Raw genomic sequence first — 23,661 nt, 5'->3', positions numbered from 1 at the left:
CCAAATTGAACTTGCCTTATTTGTAAGACCTCATTTTCTTCTGTAGATTTCTTTACCTCAGTTAATGGTAACCCCATCCATCCAGGTATCCAAACTAGTTCATGTGAATCCTTCTAGACTTTTCTCCTTACCTTCACTCTTAATATCTAAATAGTCACTGCATTCTTCCACTTTTTCCCTCGTATGTATCACATTCACATACCCATATTTCAAAGAGTGAGTCCTGAGGGCAGGGATAATCGCTCTCTCAAGTGAACTCATCTGCTGTCATATAACAGTGAATTAGCCTGCTCTTGGCCATCCTGCCAGGGCCTAAGAGATTAAAGCCAGAGCCTCAAACAAATTGAAGGTCTTCTGACCCCTTGAACTGAAAATTTTACCCCAGTCAGCCTTTTCTTATCCAAACCAAAGCATGTCCTTGGCCACAAGGGAGAGAGTTGGCAGGAGGTCCCATGAAAAGAGCATGTTTTTATCACTGCAGCAACAGATCCTCTCCACTGCTATACTCAAAGCTGGAGGGAGAGTCTACATGCTCATGGTGGCAATTTGTCTCTACAGGAACCCTGAATTCTCTGGATTTTTACCTCCTTGATACTTATTGAATCCAATCATTTCTCTCCATTCTCATGGCCTCTGATCTAATCCAAGGTAGCATTATTTCTCATCAAATTATTGCCACAACCTCCTCCTCCTAGCCCAACATCCTCTCTGGAGATCCCAAAACTCTTCATGCTTTTTGTTTTAAAATAGGAATTTACCTATGCTCCATCTTCACCTAAAACCCTTCAGGGGTTTAAAATAAAATCCAATCCTTTGCAATACTGACATGACCCTACATCTGGATCTTGACCTTATCTCTGCCTCTCCATATTTCTCCTTATTCTCCAGCCACAGAGGACTTTCTGCCTCCTTTCCAATCATGTTGGATCTTCATGAATGCTGTCACTTCCTTCTGGGAAGCTTTTGCCCAAATCCCATTATTTTAAACCTTAATCTTCAAACTTCATTTTGCACCCATACCATTTCTTCACAAAGGACTTCCTTGATAACTTCCTGGCATCTTCCAATATTCCCTATTCAGTGATTCTCAGCTTCTGTGTGCAAAAGAATGACCTAAGGAGTTCTTTCTGTTTGTTTAAAAAATAGTTTCCTAAGTCCCATCCCCAGAGTGTCTAGGGGTAGATCCAGTCATTGTGTATTTTTACCAACAAATATCCTTTGGGGTTTCTGACCAGGTAGCTCTCGGACCACACTTTGAGAAGCTCTGAGTGATGTTAACTTACCTTGCTGTATGGTGTCAGAATACCTTTCTTAATGTCTCCATGGAAATGCACATTGTTCTTTAAATTACTTTTTAAAAGTCTGTAGTCCCTGCTAAGTGCTTCATTACTAGGGCAGGGTTGCAGTTATAATCTTTATGCCCGTAGCATAATAGGTATTTAATATTTGTTAAACTGATCATTATTTTGTGGAACACTTAATAATTTATAAAGAATAATACAGATGCTCCTCAACTTATGATGGGGCTACATCCTGATAAACCCATCATAAGTGGAAAATATCATAAGTCAAAAATGCATTTAATATTCCAATGAATCCCTAAAGTCAAAAAATCATAAGACAAAACATCTTAAGTTGGAGACCATCTGTACATGTAAACCAAGCAAACCAGAGCTTTGAGAATACAGTGTATCCCACTGCATCTAGGCACCATGCCTTGAAATCTTGGGAAGCTCTTGACTTTTGAAAAATGGCTACTCAGCTTGCTAAAGCTCATTTATTTCATCTGCCTCTACGTAGGTCCCTCCTTCTCCTCTTCATGCCCTGTTGACACTTAAGGTTTAATTGAACAGTGAGGTTCCTGCCACCTTCCAGGGCTCTGATGAGCTGTCAAAACAGAAAACTCCAGGGACAAAATGCTGCCACCAGCAAAAAGCAAGAGACTCATGGTGATCTGAGCACTTCACAGCAGTGCTGTGCTTTTAAGGGGTCAGCCTTTATGGGTGAAAGATGGTTGATGTTTAAAACAAAACAAAACAAAACAAAACCTGAATCAGCATTCTGAAGGCTTCCTTTCCAAGGAAGCATTTAGCTAGGCAAGTACTGAGAAAGATACGCTAAGTCTCAAACATGCTTCAGGTTACCAAGAGACAGCACTTCTCCCAGGTCATGCTGTCACCATGATAGGGTAGAAAGTGTAAAAAGGCTCAGAAGATCTGAGTTAAAACTCCAAATGAACTAAGGTATATGGCAGTAGTTAGTGAGTGGACAGTTAGAACCAGTGAAAAACAAAGGTTCCTGAGTTCACCTCCATAGGCTGTGATCCAGTGGAAAGTGAGCTGGCTGCTAAAAGTCCATTATCAAAAAATACCTCCCCAAGAAATTTGAATGCTAGTAGTTTTCAGACCACATCTTGAAAGACTACTGTTTGGACTTGGGCAAGTCAGGCACTCTCTCTGAGCCTCAGTCTTCTCAACTACAAAATGGAGATGAAGATTTCCCAGGGTTGTTTTAGGAAATCCTGAATTTTGTGACAGTCATAAAGTACTCTAAATATACAGAGATTTTGTTATTAGAATTACTGATAATAGTGTTAATAATTTCAGGAAATGTATGAATTATAGATTACTTATAAGTTATGTAACCCAAGGGAATAGTTAACAATATTTGAAGATCTACTTAATTTATGAGGGACAAGACACATCTGTCTTAATTTATGTTGTATCTCCAGTGCCTGCGATAGAGTAGATGCTCAAAAATACTATTGAATAGGAAAAGAAATGCTTTCTCTTTGATAACTAGGGGATGACTTACCACCCTCTCAAATGCCTCCAGAGGTTTATTCCCCTTTCCTTCACCAGGATCAGCCCTGAATGTGGCAAAACTTCAGGAAACTGCAGGGACACCGACTTTGGTGACTTAAGACTCTTCTTTACTGTCCCAGGTCTGTGGAGTCACCTGTATTCTGGATTTCTCTTCTGGAAACACTCAGAATATAGAACCACGTATTTAGGGCTGAGGAGGATTTTCTTGAGAAGCATCTCCTTGCAACTGCTTTTGCTCTTTTTAAAAAAGAGACGGGATCCCTAGCTGAGTGTCAGAGATAACCTCCTGCAATTCTCTGAGGTTATCAGCTTCTCTTTCCCCAGCCATCCTTTTATGCTTACCTGTACTCTGGCACCTGATGAGCCCACCGGCAGAGACAAAATTTCCCAACCCCGACTTGTGTTCAATAAAAGGCCCCATGTCAGGTAGGAAAAACAGAGAAAAATCAGATGGGTGGCTTCAGTCTGCAGAGGCAGAACTGGGAACCTGCTGACTGCAGCAGGAGTGGCTCCATTGCCATGGCAATGAGCAAGCTGATCACCAGCACCATCACTCACTCCCTAGCCATGGCCTTTATGGGGACAAAGGAAACACATGGCTCTCCCAAGGGCTTTGGTATTAATACAGGGGCTGCTTTCTCTACAAGATGACTAAATTTGTGGTCTATTTTAGAGTTATGTTACTATCTTTCAGAGGCTTTTTTAAAATCCCAAGGAATCAATTAAACTCCAGCTAATTCTGTTGTAAGAAAGAATATTTCTTTCCTGTTAAAACTCTACAGTGCTACTTACATTTATTTGTAAATACTGAATATAAAATTAGAGAAATATTCTGTCCTCAAGTCTTTACAGTCTAAAAATGAAATAAGACATGAGCAAAAATCACTGTGATGAAAAAAAAGTATGCCCTGGGTAATGTTCTGCAGACTCTTTGCATTCATGGATTTAATATTCATAATTTCAACAATTAAAAAGTTACTGCAGTGGCCCATGGCAGTATAGAACTTGAGAAGATGATTGAATCTTACCCTGTAGGGTAAGACTAGTATGTGCAATGAATTGCAGCATTGGTAAATGAACTAAGCTGCCATCCCAATACCTCTGCTTCAAAGTGGCCTTATTGCTTCCTATTCACTGCCATCTACATAGTAGTTATCAGTAAGCATCTAAAGTGTTGACACATATTTTAATTTTAGAATGTTGAATTTTATGTGGAAAATGATGACATGGTTCTTGAAGGTCTCATAGTCACTTTGAAATATTAAGGTAATGGACAATGTTAAATTTGGTGAAGGTAGAAGTTCATCCTGTTAGGAAGGGAAATGTTGGAGAGATACTTTATGGAGTAAATGACATTGTAATTGGCTTTTAAGGGTATAAACATATAACAATAACACAGAATTTCATATCCTGAGGAAGAGCATAAAAATTTGAAGACATAAAAATGGCAATGATATACCACTATATATCTATTAGAATGGGTAATTAAAAAAATAATAATACCAAGTGCTGACAAGGATTTGGGACAACAGGAACTCTTATTCCTTGCTGGTGGGAATGCAGAATGGTACAGTCACTTGAGGAAACAGTTGGTCATTTTCTTCCAAAGCCAAATATAGTCACAATGCTGAGGTTTTTCCAACTGACGTGAAAACTTATGTCCACACAAATGCCTGCACATGGGTGTTTAGGACAGCTTTCTTCATAACTGTCAATAAATGGAAGCAGCCAAGACATCCTTCAATAGGTGAATGGTTAAACAAACCAGGAGATTCGTACAGTACTGCATTATGATCCAAAGTCTAAAATAAAAACTAATGAGTTCATACTTACATAAATAAATGACTGAATAAATAATTGAGGGAGAAGAAACAAATCCCCCATGCAGAAGAATTCCAAATAGTCTATGTCCATCCTCAAGGGGTGGGAGCATAAATTCCTGCTCCTCAAGTGTGGGCTGTACATAGTGACTTCCATCCAAGGAACACAGTAGGGAAAGTGTGAAAAAGCATAACTGTATGTTACAGAAATCTAACCAAAACCTCATGTTGATAGTATGTGCTAATATGATATGATGCAAATGGCACTTCATCTCTGTGGTCCTCTTCCCAGAAAATCCCATCACCCCAGTATAACTATCAGAAAAATACCAACCATATTTCAGTATGGATCATTCTATAAAACCTGACTGGTATTCTTCAAAACTGTCAAAGTCATCACAAACAAAGTCTGGACTGGGCGCAGTGGCTCACACCTGTAATCCCAGCATTTTGGGAGGCCAAGGTGGGCAGATCACTTGAGGTCAGGAGTTCAAGACCAGCCTGGACAACATGGTGAAACCCCCATCTCTACTAAAAATACAAAAATTAGCCGGGTGTGGTAGCGGGCGCCTGTAATCCCAGCTACTTGGGAGGCTGAGGCAGGAGAATCGCTTGAACCCGGGAGGCAGAGGTTGCAGTGAGCTGAGATCATGTCATTGCACTCCAACCTGGGCAACAAGAGCAAAACTCTGTCTCGAAAAAAGAAAGTCTGAGAAACTGTCACAGTGCCGAGGAGCCTAAGGAGGCATAACACCCAAATGTGGTATTCTGGATGCGATCCTAAAAATAGAACTACCATAAGATTCAGCAATCTCACTGCTAGGCAGATATCCAAGAGAAAGGATATCAGTATAGAGAAGAGATATCAGCACTCCCATGTGTGTTGCAGCACCATTCACAGTGGCCAAGACATAGAATTCACTTAAGTGTCCATCAACAGATGACTCAATAAAGAAAATGATGTATATATAATATATATATACACACACATATACACACAATGATATACACACACACACACACATATATACACACACAATGAAATACTATTCAGTCATAAAAAGAATAAAATCCTGTCATTTGCAGCAACATGGATGGAACTGGAGGACATTATATTCAGTGAAATAAGCCAGGCAAAGGCAAACATTCCATGTTCACACTTATAAGAGGAAGCTAAAGATATGTAACTCATAGAGGTGGAGAGTAGAATGGTGGTTACCAGAGGCTGGAAAGGGGAGAGGGTACAGGAGATGAACAGAAGCTGGTCAAAGGGGAACAAAAATACAGTTAGATAGAAGGATTAAGTTCTAGCATTGGATAGCGCAGTAGGGAAATTATAGTTAACAGTAATTTATCGTATATTTCAAAATAGCTAGAAGAGAAGAATTATAATGTTTCTAACACAATAGAATGATAAATATTTGTGGTGATAGATATCTTAATTATCCTGATTTGATAATTGCAAATTGTATGCACGTACAACTATCACGTGTACCCCAAAATATGTATAATTGTTTCAAAAAAATTAAATATATTTTAACAAAGAAAAAGGGCATTAGGTAAAAACTGAAGAAATCTGGATAAAGTATGGACTTTAATAATAATGTATCAATATTAGTTCACTAGTTGTAAAAATAACAAGTACCATATTCATAGAAGATGTTAATGATACGGAAACTGTGTAGGGTGGGATATGGGACTTCCTTGTACTATCTTCTCAACTTTTCTGTTAAAATAGTTTTTAAACTCTTTTAAAAAGAGTCAAAATGTTTGGGGAACAGTAAAGAGTTGGGCTGGAACAAGAACTGTGTATAGTGGAATGGTGGGAAATCAGGTGGTGGGGGGGCCATATCATAGAAGACATTAGGTGACAGACAGTGGAGGTTGACTACACAAAACCACATTTACAACCCGTTTCTTTGCCCAGGTTCCTCCTAGAGCTGGAAAAATGAAAAACTTATCTCTCCTTGAGGGATGAATAAATTGCACAGTTATAACAGAAAATGTCTTAGGAAAAGCCATCTGGGAAAGTTCTCGTTTTCCTGAAAAATGGGTTAAATGTCACTATTGTTACCACTTCCACTTTCTATGCCTCAAATATTTACCTGCTGCCTGGTTGTACAGCCATGGTCTTATGGCCATAAAGCTATAAGGGAACATGCTAAGGATAGTGAGAGTAAACATAGAAAGAGGTTCTGTCTTTGACACATCTTTGCACCTGCTGGGTCAAGACTGCTTCCCTCTGAGCATCTTGTTGTATGACCTAATTGAGCATCTTTATTGCTTAAACTTCTCATAAAGCATTTTGTTGGTTAAATCGGAAAGTACCCCTAATGGAATAATTTCTGAAGACCAGGGTAAAGAGAGAGGATTTCATTTACTAGACAGTGGGAAGCTCATCTGGACACTCCATTTATTCACTCCTTCATTTGTCTCTTATCATTGAAGCATTTAAGTTTTCCAGTTTGACCAATGAAATGTCTACTATGTGCCAGTCACAGTTCTAGGTTTTAGGGATATACTGGGGAACTAAGCAATGTCTCTGTTCTCATCAAACTTGCATAGTTTGGGGAGACAGATACATTAACCCATTAAGTGCTTTTAAATGCTAAGAAGAAAAATGAGGCTGGGTGAGAAAAAAGTGATGAGTGTGGTTTAGAGCAAATTCACATTTGACAAGAAGCCCAAATAAAATGAGGATGAACACCATGTGTATACTAGGGGAAAATGTCTCCACATGGGGAAACAGCAAGGGCAAAAGCCTTAATGTGCTTGAGCCATTATTGTGTTTGAAGAACAGCAAAGGGATAGTGGGGCCAGATCAGAGTGAGGTAAGATGACAGGTGGCAGAAAACCATGTCAAACAAAAAAATAGAGCCAGGTCACAGACGGACTGTAGGTCATGGGAGGGCTTTGGCTTTTACTCTGAATGAGATACAAACCCACAAGAGGCTTTCTGAAAAAGAACTAAAATGATCTGACCTTTTAACAAAAATGGATAAGGGCATGTCAGTTAGGGTTATTGCCATTGCAATAATCCAGGCAAAAGTGGTAATGGTAATTTCAAGAGGAGTGACATAGTAGAAATAGTAGGTATCAGGTAAAATCTAGAAAATTGCTTTTGTATATATTTCATCTCGTAAACTAAATTGCAAGGTCAGAATGAACAAGGAACGTATCTTAAGCTTTCTTCACATCTTTCTTTGTCCTGGCACATCATGTATGCTCATTAAATACAGATTGAATAAAGGAATACAATGTTTAAAGGAAAGCAATTTTTTAACAGAAAAAAAAATCTAGGAGGAGGAAGAAGTGGAGCTTGGCTTGGAGGATGGTCAAGATACCAGATGTAGGGATTGTCAGGACCTATTCTTCCTTTGGAGCCCATCTGGCCAAGCATTCAGAAATAGCCCCTGCACTTAGAGCCCAGCTCAGCCACATTTGACTCTGTATTTTTCACAAAGCTGTGCCTACAAGGGGTGGGTACTAGCTGAAAGGCTAAGTGAAAACAGCTTGGGAAAATCTTAGTTGAGAAGTGTCAGCAGATACAATCCCCCAGCACTTAGTGATTCACAATTGCTTTAAAATGTGGCTGAGAAAATGTATGATCAAGTTCCCTTAAGTGTGATTCGTGAGGATTATTTGGGGGCAATCAACATGTTATTCTGCAGGGCTTCCTTCTCAGACACAATTCCCATTTTGTTTGATGAGAGTTTTTGTTTGTTTGTTTGTTTTTTTGAAGGCCCTTGGACATGAACTCTTATTACGTGGCTAACTGGATAATCAGCAGAACCTGCTCATCCCTTAATGCAAGCAACTGAAACCAACAGCCACAGCAGCTAAGATAAAATCATAGCTTTACTATGGAGCCCATTAACTGGGTAGAAACTGCATCCTGGGGTCATAAATAGTTATTAGCCAGTTAATGATAGTGATAGTCAAATCATTGCATTTACATCTGATGAATAAGGATAAGCCTTGTTTGGTTTGCAGCTCTCCGATAATTTAGTGCTTTAATATTCTGGGCAGTAGAATTTCCAAAGTTAAAAAGTTAGATATCCTCCCACCTATCTTGAAGAGAAATAGTGAATAAAGTCAGTAAAGAATTATGTAAGTTTTCCTGGACTATTCCACTTTACCTTCATATGTGTCACCTTTATATTCTTAAGTTGCTTATATCGTATCAGAGGCAGAATTGGGACTAGAACCAAGTTGCCTGACCACTCAGCTGTGGAACTCTACATGCATAATTTAGCACTTCTAAGGTTCAGTTTCCTCACCTGTTAGCTGAGGGGATTGAGCTAGCTCAACTTCAAACTCTCTAATGGATCTTCTATGCTATGCCACCAAGGCTTTATTCTGAATGACAGAAACATATCAAAGTGTAGCCTTCTTGTGTTCTCTCTTGTGCCATTTTGTGAATCTGATGTATTGTCCTATTTTTCTTAATGGCTCTGCATTGAGAAATTTAAAATACTTGTTTAATCTAGCAATGACGCTTCTCCTCCAGTGGTAGACACAAATTAACCCACCATATATTGCTTGTGGTTGATTTAATATTCAAAAATATGTATTTTAAGCTAGCTTTCCATTTTGTTTAATGAGGGGCTTCTGCTTTCATTGGAGCTACTTGGACTAGGTTATGGCATTTGCTCAGGCAAGCTCCCTAAGTACAGGCAAACCTTGCCTTATTGCACTTTGTTTCATTGGGCTTTATGGATACGGCATTTTTCACAAATTGAAGTTTTGTGACAACCTTGCTTTGAACAAGTTTACTGGTGCCAGTTTTTCCACCAGCATGTGCTCACTTTTTGTCGCTGTGTCATATTTTGGTAATTCTCACAACATTTTAAATTATATCTGTTATGGTGACCTGTGATCAGTGATCTTTAATGTTAATCATTGTTTTGGGACACTACAAACTGTGACTATAGAAGACAATAAACTGTGTGTTCTAACCGCTCTATAGATTGGCCTTTCCCCAACCTCTCTCTCCCCCTTCTCCTCGGGCCTCCCTATTCCCTGAGACAAGAGTATTGAAGTCAGGCCAATTAATGATGCCACAATGGCCTCTAAGTGTTTAAGTGAAAGGGAAAGTCACATGTCACTCACTTTAAATCAAAAGCTAAAAATGATTAAGCTTAATGAAGAGGGCATGTCAAAAGCTGAGACAGGCCACAGCTTGGCCTCTTGTGCCCAACAGCCAAGTTGTTAATACAAAGGAAAGTTATTGGAGAAAATTAAAAGTGCTACTCCAGTGAACACACAAATGATAACAAAGTGAACAGCCTTGTTGCTAACATGGAGAAAGTTTGAGTGGTCTGTATAGAAGATCAAACCAGCCACAACATTCCCTTAAGCTAAAGCCTAATCCGGAGAAAGGACCTAACTCTGACCAATTCTGTAAAGACTGAGAGAGGGGAAGAAGCTGCAGAAGAAGAATTGGAACCTAGCAGAGATGAGTTTGTGAGATTTTATAAAAGAAGCCATCTCCAGAACTGAAAAGCACACTGTGAAACAGCAAGTGCTCCTGTAGAAGCTGCAGCAAGTTCCCTGGAAGATCTAGCCAAAATAATAGATGAAGGTGGTTACATGAAACAACAGATTTTACATGGTGAGGAAACATCCTTCTATTGGAAGAAGATGCCATCTAGGATAGAGAAGAAGTCAATGCCTGGCTTCAAAGGACAGGCTGAGTCTCTTGAAAGGGCAAATGCAGCTGGTTACTTGAAGTTGAGGCGGATGCTCCTTTAGCATCCAAAAAATCCTAAGATCCTTAAGAATTATACTAAATCTGCTGAGTGCAGTGGTTCAGCACTTTGGGAGGCCGAGGTGGGCAAATCGCAAAGTCAAGAGTTCAAGACCAGCCTGGCCAACGTGGTGAGACCCCCGTCTCTACCAAAAATACAAAAATTAGCCAGGTGTGGTGGCACATGCCTGTAATCCCAGCTACTCAGGAGCTGGGGCAGGAGGATGACTTGAACCCAGGAGGCAGAGGTTGCAGTGAGCCGAGATTGTGCCACTGCACTCAAGCCTGGGCGCCAGAGCAAGACTCCTTCTCAGTTGGGGGAAAAAAGAATTATAATAAATCTACTCTGCTTGTGCTCTAGAAATAAAACAAAGCCTTCATGACAGCACATTCGTTTAGAGCATGGTTTACTGAATATTTTAAGCTCATTGTTGAGAACTGCTAAAAAAAAAAAATTCCTTTCAAAATATTACTGATCATTGACAATGCACCTAGTTACCCAAGAACTTTAATGGAAATTTACAAGGAGAGGAAGTATAGTGTAAGCATAACTTTTATATGCACTGGGAAACAAAAAAAAAATTGTATGACATACTTTCTTGCAATATTCACTCTGTTGCAGTGGTCTGGAACCAAACCCACCATATGTCTAAGGTGTGACTGTATAAAAAATAAAATGTGATCCACAAATATCACTGAATGGTACAAGTATTTAGAAGTCTTATGGTTTAGAAATTTCTAAAAACATTAGAGAAGATTAAAATTATTTTATTAATAGTGAACTTGGAAATTCTCTTCCCTCACCAAGAGTTATTAGCCCAAATACAAACACATGTGCTCTGTACACAAGCACTATACAATTTGTATTACTGAGGGATAAAGTTTCACATGCATATCACTATTAACAGGCAGTTAGGTTTATTTGTCACTGGCTACATGTACAGACCCACTAAGTTGCAAATGGCATAAGATACATTGGGAAGAGGACGACAATATGATCATTGCCCTCAAGTATCCTGAGGTTTAGTTGAGACTACCAGACTAAATAACTAGAAAACAGTGTAACTATATAATCAATACTTGTTTTGAGTTCTGGCAATAAATGCTATGGTGTTTTCTGAGTGGGTAGAAGAGTTAAGGCAGGTTTTCTTGGCATTGGAAGACCTTGAAGGAGGCATGAGACTTGGACATATTTGGACATATAACAAGCAAAGCAAAGGAAGGACACCCAAGGGCAAGAAGGCTTTATTTTCAAGTTTATTCTTGCACCTCTGTAAAGAAATGTCTCATTAAGAAAACTTATGAAAAGTGTCAATTGCTTTCCCAGTTTACTTCCTACTCTGCTTTCCAGAATGCAAAGAAACAGGATTAGACTGATGTCCACTTCTCATGACTTATTCAGTTCAAGCCACCACAATTGCAAAGTCCTTTCAACCACAACGTCACTCAGAGAGGAACACTGAACATTCGCCTTTGTCTTATCCTCTTCTGAACATTGCCAAGAGAGGAACACTGAACATTCGCCTTCTGTCTTATCCTCTTCTGAAATTGCTTCTCTCTTTTATTTTTTTCTACCTAGCCTTCTCCTGCCTCATTCTCCAAGATGTTAAGACCAAAGGGCCTTCTCAAGCAACAGAAGGGTTCAGCTCTGCATCACACAAATCAAAGAGACACACAGAACACAGTAACCCTTGTGTCCCTCCAACTTTGTGACATTATCACCTAGGTAGATATTTGGGGGTGGGGGTGGCATGACAGAGGAAGAAATAAGATGAAAAGAATAGCATTCTTTTTAATGTAGAAGGATTCTTGTCATTATTACTAACACTTGTTGACTTTTTAACTGAAGCATAATTATAACCATATTTCCAGCGTTACCCTCTATCATCTCCCCAGCCTTGTAACTAGGTACCTCTTTAGGGCTGCTGAAAGCATGGTATGTGAGATTCTCCCAAAGTTATGTAAGGTTTAGGGGTAGAAGGGAGAAACTACACATGTGGATCAGCCCAATTTCTCTGAAGTTAAGGACGTTTTAGTGGCATAGGTGAAGACAAATTTGCCTCATAGAGTGCTGCATCCTGGAGACAGGCAACCTTCGGCAGATTATAGTCACTCTCAGCTTCACTGTCCTTCACAGGGATGTGTCAGTACCCATCTCACAGGATGTCTGTAAAGACAGCACAGGAAAAGCATTGTGCAGGGCCCTGGCATATAGTACTTCATGAAATGTTAGCTGCTGCTGTTACTGATAATTGTGCATGTTTAGCATCTTGCAAGAAAATGCCAACAACATGGGACTTGGAATCACAAAATCCTGCTTTGAGTTTCAGCTTTGCCAATAACTGGACGGAATTGGGTTAAGCAACTATTTATATGAACTCAATTTTTTAAAATAAAACCTAAAAAATGAAGAATACCTCCTTTTAGCTTTACCTCATAGAGTTGTTTAGAACCTCAAACAATGAGCACATTTGTGCTTTGTAAACCGTGAGTCCTTTCAAATTGTACTTGCTTAATCCTCGACCACACATCTAGCTGAGCCTGGGCCCACACAGCCTTGGCTGCTTTCCCAAGAGTGTTTCCTGTACCTCCTTCCTGGAAGTCTGACGGTGCCCAAGGCCCCAGGAACTTCCCCGTGAAATGACTGATTAAAAGTGCCCAGTGATTTGCTTGACTGACTGCATGCAGTATTGCATTTGGAAGGCGTGGAAATCTAATCATATTTTCTGCCTCAAGGGACTGAGCAGCTCCCAATAAGATCTTCCTGAGTGTGTCTCTGCAGCAGCTGATGGGAGTGATGTGGCTGGTGAGACTGAGACAGCCTGGGGCTCAGAGCAGGTAGGAGTGGTCATGTGGGTAGAGGAGAGCACAACCAATGGGAAGCCCTGGGGAAGGTCCTCACTGTGGCTTCCTAACTGCTTTTCTAGTTTCTAGGGTTGTGTGTTACAACTCTCTGGATACCCATTCTGGAATGGTCAACAGTCCACCTTGCTGAGATAGAGGAATTTAAATTCATTCCCCACAGTAGAGTTGGGGAAGTCAAAATATACATTTCAGCAGGTAATTGAATTCATTCCACAATGTGGTACTTCTTGCCACCTTAGTGAGCCAAGAGCCCATTACCTGCTCCTAGGCGAAGGCAGACAGTTGACAGATGTAAATTGCTTTGTCAGGTGACTGCTTTGCAGCATCAACTGCTCCAGAGTGATAGCAGTCTTCCCCTCATATTAGTTTATGTTTGCAAATGAATTTCCTAACCTTGACCTGAACCCCATGAATACTTTCAAATCGGTGACTGCCTTCAGGTTCAAACTTACAGCACAGGAGAGAATAATTTCTAAGCCCAAAACTTTCTAAAATGCCTGGTTTTAAAGGATAGGAGTTGGTTTTCAAAGGCAGTGTCTTATTGTGGGCTGCAATGATGAGTCAGCTCATTTTATGACTAATCCACTTATAACACTGCAAGCGGCCGTGCTGTTCTGAGTCTCAGCACATTCCTCCTTATTAAATCATGTCACTTAGAGGCCAAGAGCTCTACTGAGGTGTTCAGGGGTGACCATAATGTGGGAGGAGAAGAGAAAGAAAGGCCAAATAGGGTGGGAAATCTCTGACTTGGACTAACCCCCACCCCGATTGTAATCAGAGCTGCTCAACTTTCATTTGTTCATTGTATTGTGGCACCTCACAAAGTTTTCTGTAAAAAATGATTCTACTCCAGGGACTGTGATGTGATGAGAATTTTTTGATTAAATTTTAATTGACAAATAATAAATCTATACTTATGCAATACAATGTGATATTTTGATCTATGTATACATTATAGAAATATTCAGTCAAGCTAATTAACATATCTATCACCTCAGCAAGTTATTGTTTTGTGATTGAGAACATTAAAAGCCTATTTTTTTTCATGGTAAACTTTATTTCAATAGGTTTTTGGGGAACAGGTGGTATTTAATTACATTAATAAGTTCTTTAGTGGTGATTTCTGAGATTTTGGTGCACCTATCACCTGAGCAGAGTACAATATACCCAATGTGTAGTCTTCTATCCCTCACCCCTACTCCCACCCTTTCCCCCAAGTTCCCAAAGTCCATTGTATCATTCTTATGCCTTTGTGTCCTCATAGCTTAGCTCCCACTTGTCAATGAGAACATATGATGTAACTCATTTCTCAGTTACTTCATTTAGAATAATGGTCTCCAGTTCCATCCAGGTTGCTGCAAATGCCATTGTTGCATTATTAACTGTGGTCACCATGGAGTATGACAGATCACTAAAACTCTAGTCTAACTGAAACTTAGTACCTTTGGATCAACATCTCCCTTTTTCCCCATCTCCTTTCCCCTCAGCCTCTGGTAACCTTTCTCTTCTGTTTCTATGAGATTGATGTTTTTAGGTTTCACATATAAGTGAGATAATATAGTATTTGTCTATCTGTGCCTGGCTTACTTCACTTGGCATAATGTCCTCCAGTTTCATTCATATTGTCATGAGTGACAGAATCTTCTTTTTAAAGGATGCATAGTATCCCATTATGTATAAATACCACATTTTCTTCACTCTCTTTCATTGACGGACCCTTAGATTGCTTTCCTATCTTATCTATTGTAAATAATGCTGAAATAAACATGGGAGTACAGATATCCCTTCAACATATTAATTTTTTAATGTGGACACTAATAATCTTTGACAGTTCTCTCTCAGTAGCATCTGTTATACTTTAATTTTTGTCTGGGCCTGCTCAGTCATAGGCGCATAATGGCAGAGTGAGAAGAATACTGCACAGGGATTCAGGAGACCAGGCCACTGGCGTCCTATTTCTGCCCCTAATTATTCTGTAACCTTGAGGAAATCTCATCCTCTTTCTCAGCCTGACTCTCCCCCATTGGTCTCTAGGTGTTACTCTTCTGCCAGGTCTGTCCCGCAGACCCTGGCCGACTGACAGATGAAAGGAGTACTCAGACACAGGTATGCAGTATAAGAGCAGCTAGGGGACTGCCAGGCTCTAGTGGCCAAAGAGCAGCAGCCCTGAGAAGCTGGAGCTGCTGGCTTTTATTCAGCATGGGCACAATGCTGAAAGCATAGAGCAAACAGAATCTGTGGGTAACATTTATCGTGCCCCTTTCAGGGAATGTCAAGGGTGCATGAATGATTAAAGGTCAGCTCCTGGTCAACATAAGTAAACAAGCCTGTTTAAGATAAATTCCCCTACACTCCCTTGTACCTACTTCTTGCCTTCTGCCTCAGGGTTAGAGAACAGCTGACTTCAGCTAATCTCCCCTGAAGCTATGCAGAGCCTTCAGACCTTTCAGAAGGCCTGCTCCTTTCCGAAGGTCTGCTCCTTTCCCTATAGTTTCTCCCACCACTCTGACCCATCTCCTACAGTCTTCTATGGCTATTCCCAGGTGTGCGACTATGATATAGACAAGACTTGCTTTGGGTTATGTGTAGTTCCTGGTACCTACTATAAAACTACTAATCTCTGAAGTTATAAACCCCTGATGTTCACTTCCAGATATCAATGATTTTTTACACTTTTAATTAATCAGTACTAGAGACTACTTTTTAAATTGAATCTCGCATGGAAACCCATATCTCTGGCACAAGAAAGTGAAGCCACTATGTTTGGGAGGAAGGTTACAACAATTGGCTACTCTCTCTTCTTTTATGATTCCTACAGTGAACCAAGAGACATCTTTGGGGGAAATCTAGAACTATCTGGAATGTGTTTCGTAAATGATTGGATTAGGTGTTTTTCATGCTCACTTCTAGTTACAACGATTTATGAATCTATGAGGCAGTACACTAGAATCAGGAAAGCATGATGTCATTAGAAGGTCTATAAACATCAATTCAGATCTCATGTATGGGGTATGGCAGCCAGGGACATATGCCATTGGGATCACTCTTAAGGAACTTGCTATTCAACTCTAAGAAATACAGTGAGCTGATGCCCTGCAAATATTAGGACCTTCAGGATCTGCCCCATCATTCCAACTGATGCCACGTTCCTCACCCACATCCCCAGCCAATGACTCAGTATGATGGGGTTATCGGAGTTTGACCATTTTTGCCCACTGTGGGTTACCTCTTTGCTCTGTGTCTTTGCTCTGTGTCTTCCCATTGGGTGGTCCAAGGCTTGTTAGATTTGCCCAATTCTATTTCCTCCACTTTTTATCCCTCACAAGTATTAATATTATGACCTCAGGTAACCTTTTACATCACTCTATAAAGCTTTCAGATGACCAAAACAATACTGATTAGTATTGGTTTATTACAGTAGGAATGAGACTTCCTTTCTACTAAAAACAAATGAGAGAATTAAGATGAGAGTGAGTGAATGGAAAGGAGAGGAAGAGGTCAGGCATTAATCGTAGTATCTTGCATGTAATAAATGCTTGATAATCATTTATCTTCAATACTAAGACTGGCCAGCTAAGCGCCTGGATTCTCCAGGTGGTTGACTGAAGTTATCTTTCTCCTGTTTTCAGTTAAGTCATAAGTATCACAGGTCTCTACACCAAGTCCTCTGGGCATAAATTTTGACTTTGGTACTAAGGACCTTTCTTCTCCCAGACTCTACTCTCAGTACCTATATCCCTTATTCCTCTATTGTGGAATCAGTTGTTAGTATACTGATTCCTGTTCTGCCCTCCTTTTCTTTAACTTATATATATACCTATCCATCAACAAATATGCTTATTAACTGTGATGTGCAAAATGTCATATTTGCCATCTTGTGGGGGGTGGGTAGAAGTCTCATTTAGACATTAATTTTGGCCTCAGGGTACTTATAGGTGGTAATAGGTTCCCAAAAATTACATTCATACTTTATTACAGTTATAAATACCTGTTAAGAGTATTTATAAGAGAAGTTCAGATGATGCTCAGTTAATACTCAGAGGATACAATTAAAATATATATTTTTTATATAAACATATTTGTATACATATTATATATATATATTTCAAAGTTTCAATATCAGATGACTTCTGGGAGAAAGTTGCATTTGCAATGGGGCTAAGATATTAAGTCATTAGTGGAAAGCTGATCAATAAGCCATAATAATATGAACTGCTGTATGAATGAATCATCCCTTACTCCCTGTCCCAAGGTGGCAGTCAAGGGGCAAAGTACAGATCATAGACCTGAGAAATGTCTCATCAGAACTTAATCTATGAAGCCAAAGTAGACGCAAATGCCAGGAAAAGCATCATCATGATGCACAGGTTTTTAGTCACACAGGGTTATCCTCACACACCATCAGCACAGCCTTCAGACCACTGAGTTATTTCTGAAAATCTGTCATATGTTATTTTTTTCCAGATGGTAGTCTGAAAGGGACAGAATGAGAGAGGGAGCTGGAGAAAGAAATGAATAAATACAAATGCATCTGGAGAATGAGGCATCTTAGAATCTGGAAAGTGAGGCATCCTGGAAGAGAGATGAGGGTAAAATTTTAAATAATTTGTTTAAAGTATACCCTCACCATAAGTGAGGATGAGTCGAAAGGCACATAGACACATTAGCTTGGATTTCCCCATGTAACCTAAACATAGATAAAAATAACAAAAGAGGCCAACTCCACTGTATATTCTGAGTGCCCCACGTATGAAGAGTTGGGATTGCGACAGAATATGAGGAATGGAGGAAGGAGTGACTTCTAGTTCTTTTTATCAGTCCCCATAAAGGAATAAGAGAGAAACGAGACTTAAATGGGCCCCATCTTACAACCTCTAGAGATAAGCACCATAAATTAAAACAATCTTCCAGAGGCCATATTAAGAGTTTACAGAGTAAGTTGGTGACAGGGTGTGACGCTACTTCTAGAAGATGGGGTGGTGGAAGGAGAGATGAAGAGTGGGTTAAAACAGATGCTTAAATTTAGACTGACAAGTATGCATAAGTGTCATTTTGTCTAAAAGCAGAATGGACTAAATGACATCAGAGGGTTTTTTTGTTGTTGTTGTTTTTTGTTTTGTTTTTTCAGTGTAATAGCTATTTTACAGGTATGTTTGCCAGTTTGAAAGTTGAACATTAAGGTATTTCAAATCTAGGTCTTTGTTTGCATATGGACAAACAAAAGCTAAAACAAAACTCCCCAAATACATACCTTGGGTTCTAGGCTTCCCTTACTACTATTTCTCTCTTGCAGTGGGTATAGGCAAACCCTATGCTTTTAGTCAGCCAAATATTTTGGTTCTCTGAACTACTCTAAACCAAGCAGTATCATTAATTTGACTTGGGACTGCTTTGGGGAAATGTACTTTTCTGTTAATTGTGGGCTTTCTTCCAGAGTTTGGGAATGTGGCTCAAACATTATCACTAGTGTTACCGAAGTTCAGCCCTGGAAAGCTATGTTTGGAAACTGAAATACAAACCTAACTTCATAATTATATAGAACCCAGAGGCTGTCTATATTTTATGATTTGAGAGAAATTTGGATTAGGAGTCTTTTACTCTCCGGCCTGGAAAACTCACAACAGGACAATCCTAGATGTACAGAGTAAAGAATAATGAAAGCAAAATTTGAGGCCACCACTGAGAATATTTTATGTACTCCACAATTTCATTTTAAAGCTGGGGCCATAGACAGTTGGCCTGCAACAAGCATGGAGGTTCAGTGTTGCTTCTCTCCAACCTAGCTGCAAGTAACAATTCTAACCTCACTCCCCAATATCACCTTGCAGCCCAAAATAGAAACATTAACTTCTGACTTGTGCTTAATGCTTTCCTGCCTCTGTTCCCTTCTTCCACGCCATAACACTGTCTCCCTGCTTGCAGGGTGTTCATGATCTAGCTCTACCGTGAATGTACCCTAACAATGAAGTCTTTTATAATTTTCCTAACCAGAATTAATGTTTCATTTTTTGAGATATTGTTAACATGCCCTAAAAATTTATGCTTTTAAAGTGCATCCTTTTAAAGTCAGTGACTTTTAGAATATTCTCAAAGTTGTGCATTCAACACCAATACTTTTAGAATATTTTCATCACTCCAAAAAGAAATCTCATTCCCATTAGCAGTCAGTCTCCATTCCACCTACCTCCCAGCCCTTAGCGGCCACTAATATACATTTTGTCTCTATGGATTTGCATATTCAGTACATTTAATACAAATGGAATCATAAAATGAGTGGCTTTCTGTGTCTGGTATTATGCACTTAGGATGTTTTCAACATTTATCCATGTAGAGCATGAACCAGTACTCTATCCCTTTATATGGCTGACTTTCGCTTCTGTCAGTATATCATATTTTATTTCTTAATTGACAGCCATTGAGTCATTTCCACCCTGAGTATTATTAATAATACTGACATGGACATGTATGTATAAGTTTCCATATAGGCATTTATTTCCATTTCTCTTGGGTAGACACCCAGCTAGGAGTAAAATAATCTGAATCATATAGTAACTCTACGTTTAGCCTATTGAGGAACTGACAAACTGTTCACGAAACTGGCTGCACCACTTTATGTTCTTACCCAAAGTATATGAGCTTTCCAGTTTCTCCACATTCTCTCCAACACCTATTGTCTTTTTAAAATGTATTTATCCTAGTGGGTATGAAGTGATAATATCATTTGGTTTTGATTTGTATTTCCCTAATGATGGATGATGATGACTATCTTTTCATGGTTTATTGGCCTTTTGTATATATTCTTCAGAGAAATGTCTTTCTTCTTTAATTGACTTATTTACAGCTGTAAATTTCCCTCTAAGCACTACTTTAGTTGCATCCCAGAATTTTGGCATGCTATTTTGTTTACAGTCATCTTGAAGTCTTTTGTAGTTCCCCTTGTGATTTTTTTCTTTGGCTTATTGTTGTTTAGGAGTATGTTGTTTAACTTCCACATGCTATTGAATTTCCCAAGTTTCCCTCTGTTACTGATTCCATTGTACTTGGAGAACATACTTATTGTGATTTCAATCATTATAACTTTATTGAAACTTGTTTTGTGGCCTAATATAGATTCTATCTTGAGAAGTATTCAGGAGCACTTGAGAAGAGGATTTATTTTACTGTTGCTGGGCGGAGTACTCTATAGAGACTTTGTATTTAGTTTATTTATACTGTTGTTCAGGTCTTCTGTTTTCTTGTTGATCATCTTTCTGGTTCTATCCATTGTTTAAATTGAGATATTGAAGTCTCCAATTATTGTCAAATTTTCTATTACTCCCTTCAATTCTATATGTCTCTACCTCATGTATTTTGGGACTTTTTTGGTGCTTACATAATTATTGTCTATTTTTGGATGAATTGACTCATTATAAAATATTGCTCTTTATTTCTAGTAACATGTTTATCTTAAAGTCCATTCTGTCTGATATTAGTCTAGCCCCACTCCTGCTCTTTTGGTTACTGTTTACATGGTGTTTGTTTTTTACATCCTTTGACTTTTAGCCTATTTTTGTGTTTGATGTGAAGTGTATGTCTTGTAGACAACATGTAGTGGAATCATGGTTTCTTTTGATCCATTTTGCTAATTTCTGCTTCTTAATTTGAGAATTTAGTACAAATGGGATTACTGATAAGGTAAGGTAGGAGTTATATCTGCCATTTTGTATTTATTTTCCTTATTTTTTGTTTCCTATCTCTTTCATTATTGCCGTCTTTATGTTAAATAGATATTTTCAAGTGTACCATTTTAATCACTTTGTTTCCTTTACTACTAATTTATATTCCTAGTGGTTACCCCAGGGGTTATAGCAATGACCTTAATTTGAAACAATCTAGTTTATTTCAATCAATTTCAACCAGTATACAAAAAATTGTTCCTGCATAGATTTCATCACCCTTCTTTGTGCTATTGTCATACAAATAACTTCTTTACACATGATATACACATCAACACAAAATTATAATTATTGATTTGTGCAGTTTTTTTAAATCAAATAGAAAAAACCTTTATAAAAAATATATTTAACTTTATTTTATATTTACCTATGCAATTATTTTTACCAGTTATCTTCATTTATTTATGTGAATTAAAGTTACTTTCTAGTGTTTCTTCACATCAGCTGAAGGATTCATTTAGCGTTTCTTATAGGAAAAGTCAAAAACTGAATTCTCAGTTTTTGTTCATCTGGAAATGTCTAAATTTATTTTTTTATTTTTGAAGAATAATTTGGTTGGATATAGATTTTTGGTTGACAGTCTTTCTCTTTTAGCATTTTGAATATGCCATTCGTCTGTCTTCTGGTCTCCTTGATATCTGATGGCAAATCAGTTTTATTCTCTTTGAGCGAGCACCCCCTTTAAATGGTCAGTTTCTTCTCGTCTGATGCTTTTAAGATTTTTTCTGTCTTAGGTTTTCAACAGCTCAATCAATTATTACGGGTCTGAGCATGGATCTCTGAATTCATCTTATTTAGAGTTCTTGGACACGTCTTCAGCCATTATTTCTTCAAATATTCTATCTATCTCTATCCTTTTGGGGTTACCACTGTCTATATATTAGTATGCTTGATAGACTGCACTCCTTCAACACTCTGCCAGGCAGTTAACAACCATGATTTAGCCTTTACCTCCTCCTTCTGCAGAAACTCAAAGTTAGCCAGAAGTAAGAGCTTAGGCCTTTCTCAGTTGTTTCCAGGGCGTTTTCATAGGCCTGAACATGTACACAGCACTATGTGCGTGCCTGTGACCTTCTGGATTCTCTGAAATATGTCAGAGCTTTTCAAAACACACTTTGGATCTCTTATTCCCAAGATTTCCTTAAGCTTTTTGGTTAGCCTATTATTTTCCTCAACTGTTTCATACTTCTTCAGGAATTAAGCTTCATGTTAGGTTAAATAAAGAAAGCTTTGCTAGTGGGTTCTTCTAGGAAACCACCGAACAGATCAAATAATGACAATTCTCTGATAATGGGACTTTGAAAGGGTTTGCCCCATTCTCCTCCCTTTGGTGGTTCTTAGGCTGCTGGATTTTACCATGATTGCAGGCTATTGGATTTCAAGACTACTATGGTGCTGGGGAGGGGAGGGGATGCAAATAGGAAAAACTAAAATGTCATGAAGCTCACTGTTCATATCTAGATTCAGCTGGTTATCTTAAATGTTTTCAGGAGTTCCATAAACCTTTAATTAGAGTTTTGAAAAAGTTAATTCTGACAATTTATGCTGGTGTTCTTACTGCTTTTATGGAGAAGAAAATTTTCAGATTGACATTTTTGTTAATGTCCTTAGTCTTTCACTTTTAATGCACTTCTTCTATAGCACAAGTGAAACTAGGTAGGCACACAATGGTAAATATACATATATATAACCAAAAGCAAGGAATTTAGATGACTGTGGGCTCAACAGAATGTTGTAGTTAGGATAGTACATGGAATGAGCTAGAGAGATGCAAGATGGTGGTTTTTGAATGAAATGTTTAAAAATGAGGTTATGGAGGTATTGTGGTTATTGTTAATGATAAGGTATGGGGAATGAGTAAGAGAGAAAGACTGAAGAAGGAGAGGTTAGAAGCAAAGGCCAGGGTGTTGGACAATCCACTGTGGTGAATTTTGACTTCACTCAAGATTATTCCAGAAGAAAATTTAAATAGGGAAAAGCAGTGAACCAAAATCTTTAAGGAATGAGGAATAATGATGAAGATGTCATCTGACAATGATACTAAGAGGGGGCAACACGTATATAAGGTCAATACAAGATTCCAATAGGTTTTTAGGTAAAAGAAAAATAAGAAGTGTCTGGAAGTATCAATGAAGAGCAAGGAGGACAATTACTCCACCTCAGGACCCTTGTAGAAGAGATGTGGGGGAGAAAGAACCTATAGCAAGAGGGCTTCAGGGGTGGCCATGTCCTCAGGAAAGATTCAGGTTTATATTAGAGGAAGAAGGTGATGAACATTTCATGAAGTCATTGAGGGCATGGGAAATTTGTGGGGGAAGCCCACGGGACACAGTGAGATGATTTAGGATATGGGGAAGAAGCAGCAATACTGATGTACAGAGTCATGTGGGGTATTAGTGTCTGCAACATGATGGATTCCAGAGGAGTCCTGGGTTTCTTGTGTTGCCAGTAGTCACAGGTAATGCAGGTAGGGATAGAGAGAAGGGTGAGTGATGGGGGTTTCTCAAGAGTGCAAAGAGATCTAGGGCTTAGATTTCACTCTTGCTAAAGACAGAGGTCCAGCTGAGATACCTCTTAATGAGTCAATAACTCTTGCCCTGTGATGATGGAGGCACCTTGCCTCCCTTTGTTCTTCAATTTCTGTTACTGTGACTGGGTTTAGCACAAGCCCTAACAAAAAACTCTTC

At 38.9% G+C, this 23,661-nt stretch overlaps 1 long non-coding RNA gene across 1 annotated transcript in view; it reads left to right on the top strand.

Moving 5' to 3' along the window:
- Positions 1–23,661, top strand: part of LOC105540559 — a 342,482-nt gene that overhangs the window by 260,656 nt on the left and 58,165 nt on the right. Inside the window, exon 4 of the long non-coding RNA XR_001006208.1 lies at positions 17,724–17,848. This is a non-coding gene — a long non-coding RNA (uncharacterized LOC105540559). The remainder of the gene's footprint in view (positions 1–17,723; positions 17,849–23,661) is intronic.

Source organism: Mandrillus leucophaeus, unplaced genomic scaffold (assembly GCF_000951045.1).
Source record: "Mandrillus leucophaeus isolate KB7577 unplaced genomic scaffold, Mleu.le_1.0 Scaffold222, whole genome shotgun sequence".
Lineage (NCBI taxonomy): Eukaryota > Metazoa > Chordata > Mammalia > Primates > Cercopithecidae > Mandrillus > Mandrillus leucophaeus.
Note: the sequence above shows the minus strand (reverse complement) of the source record. Positions and strands in the feature narration are given on the sequence as shown.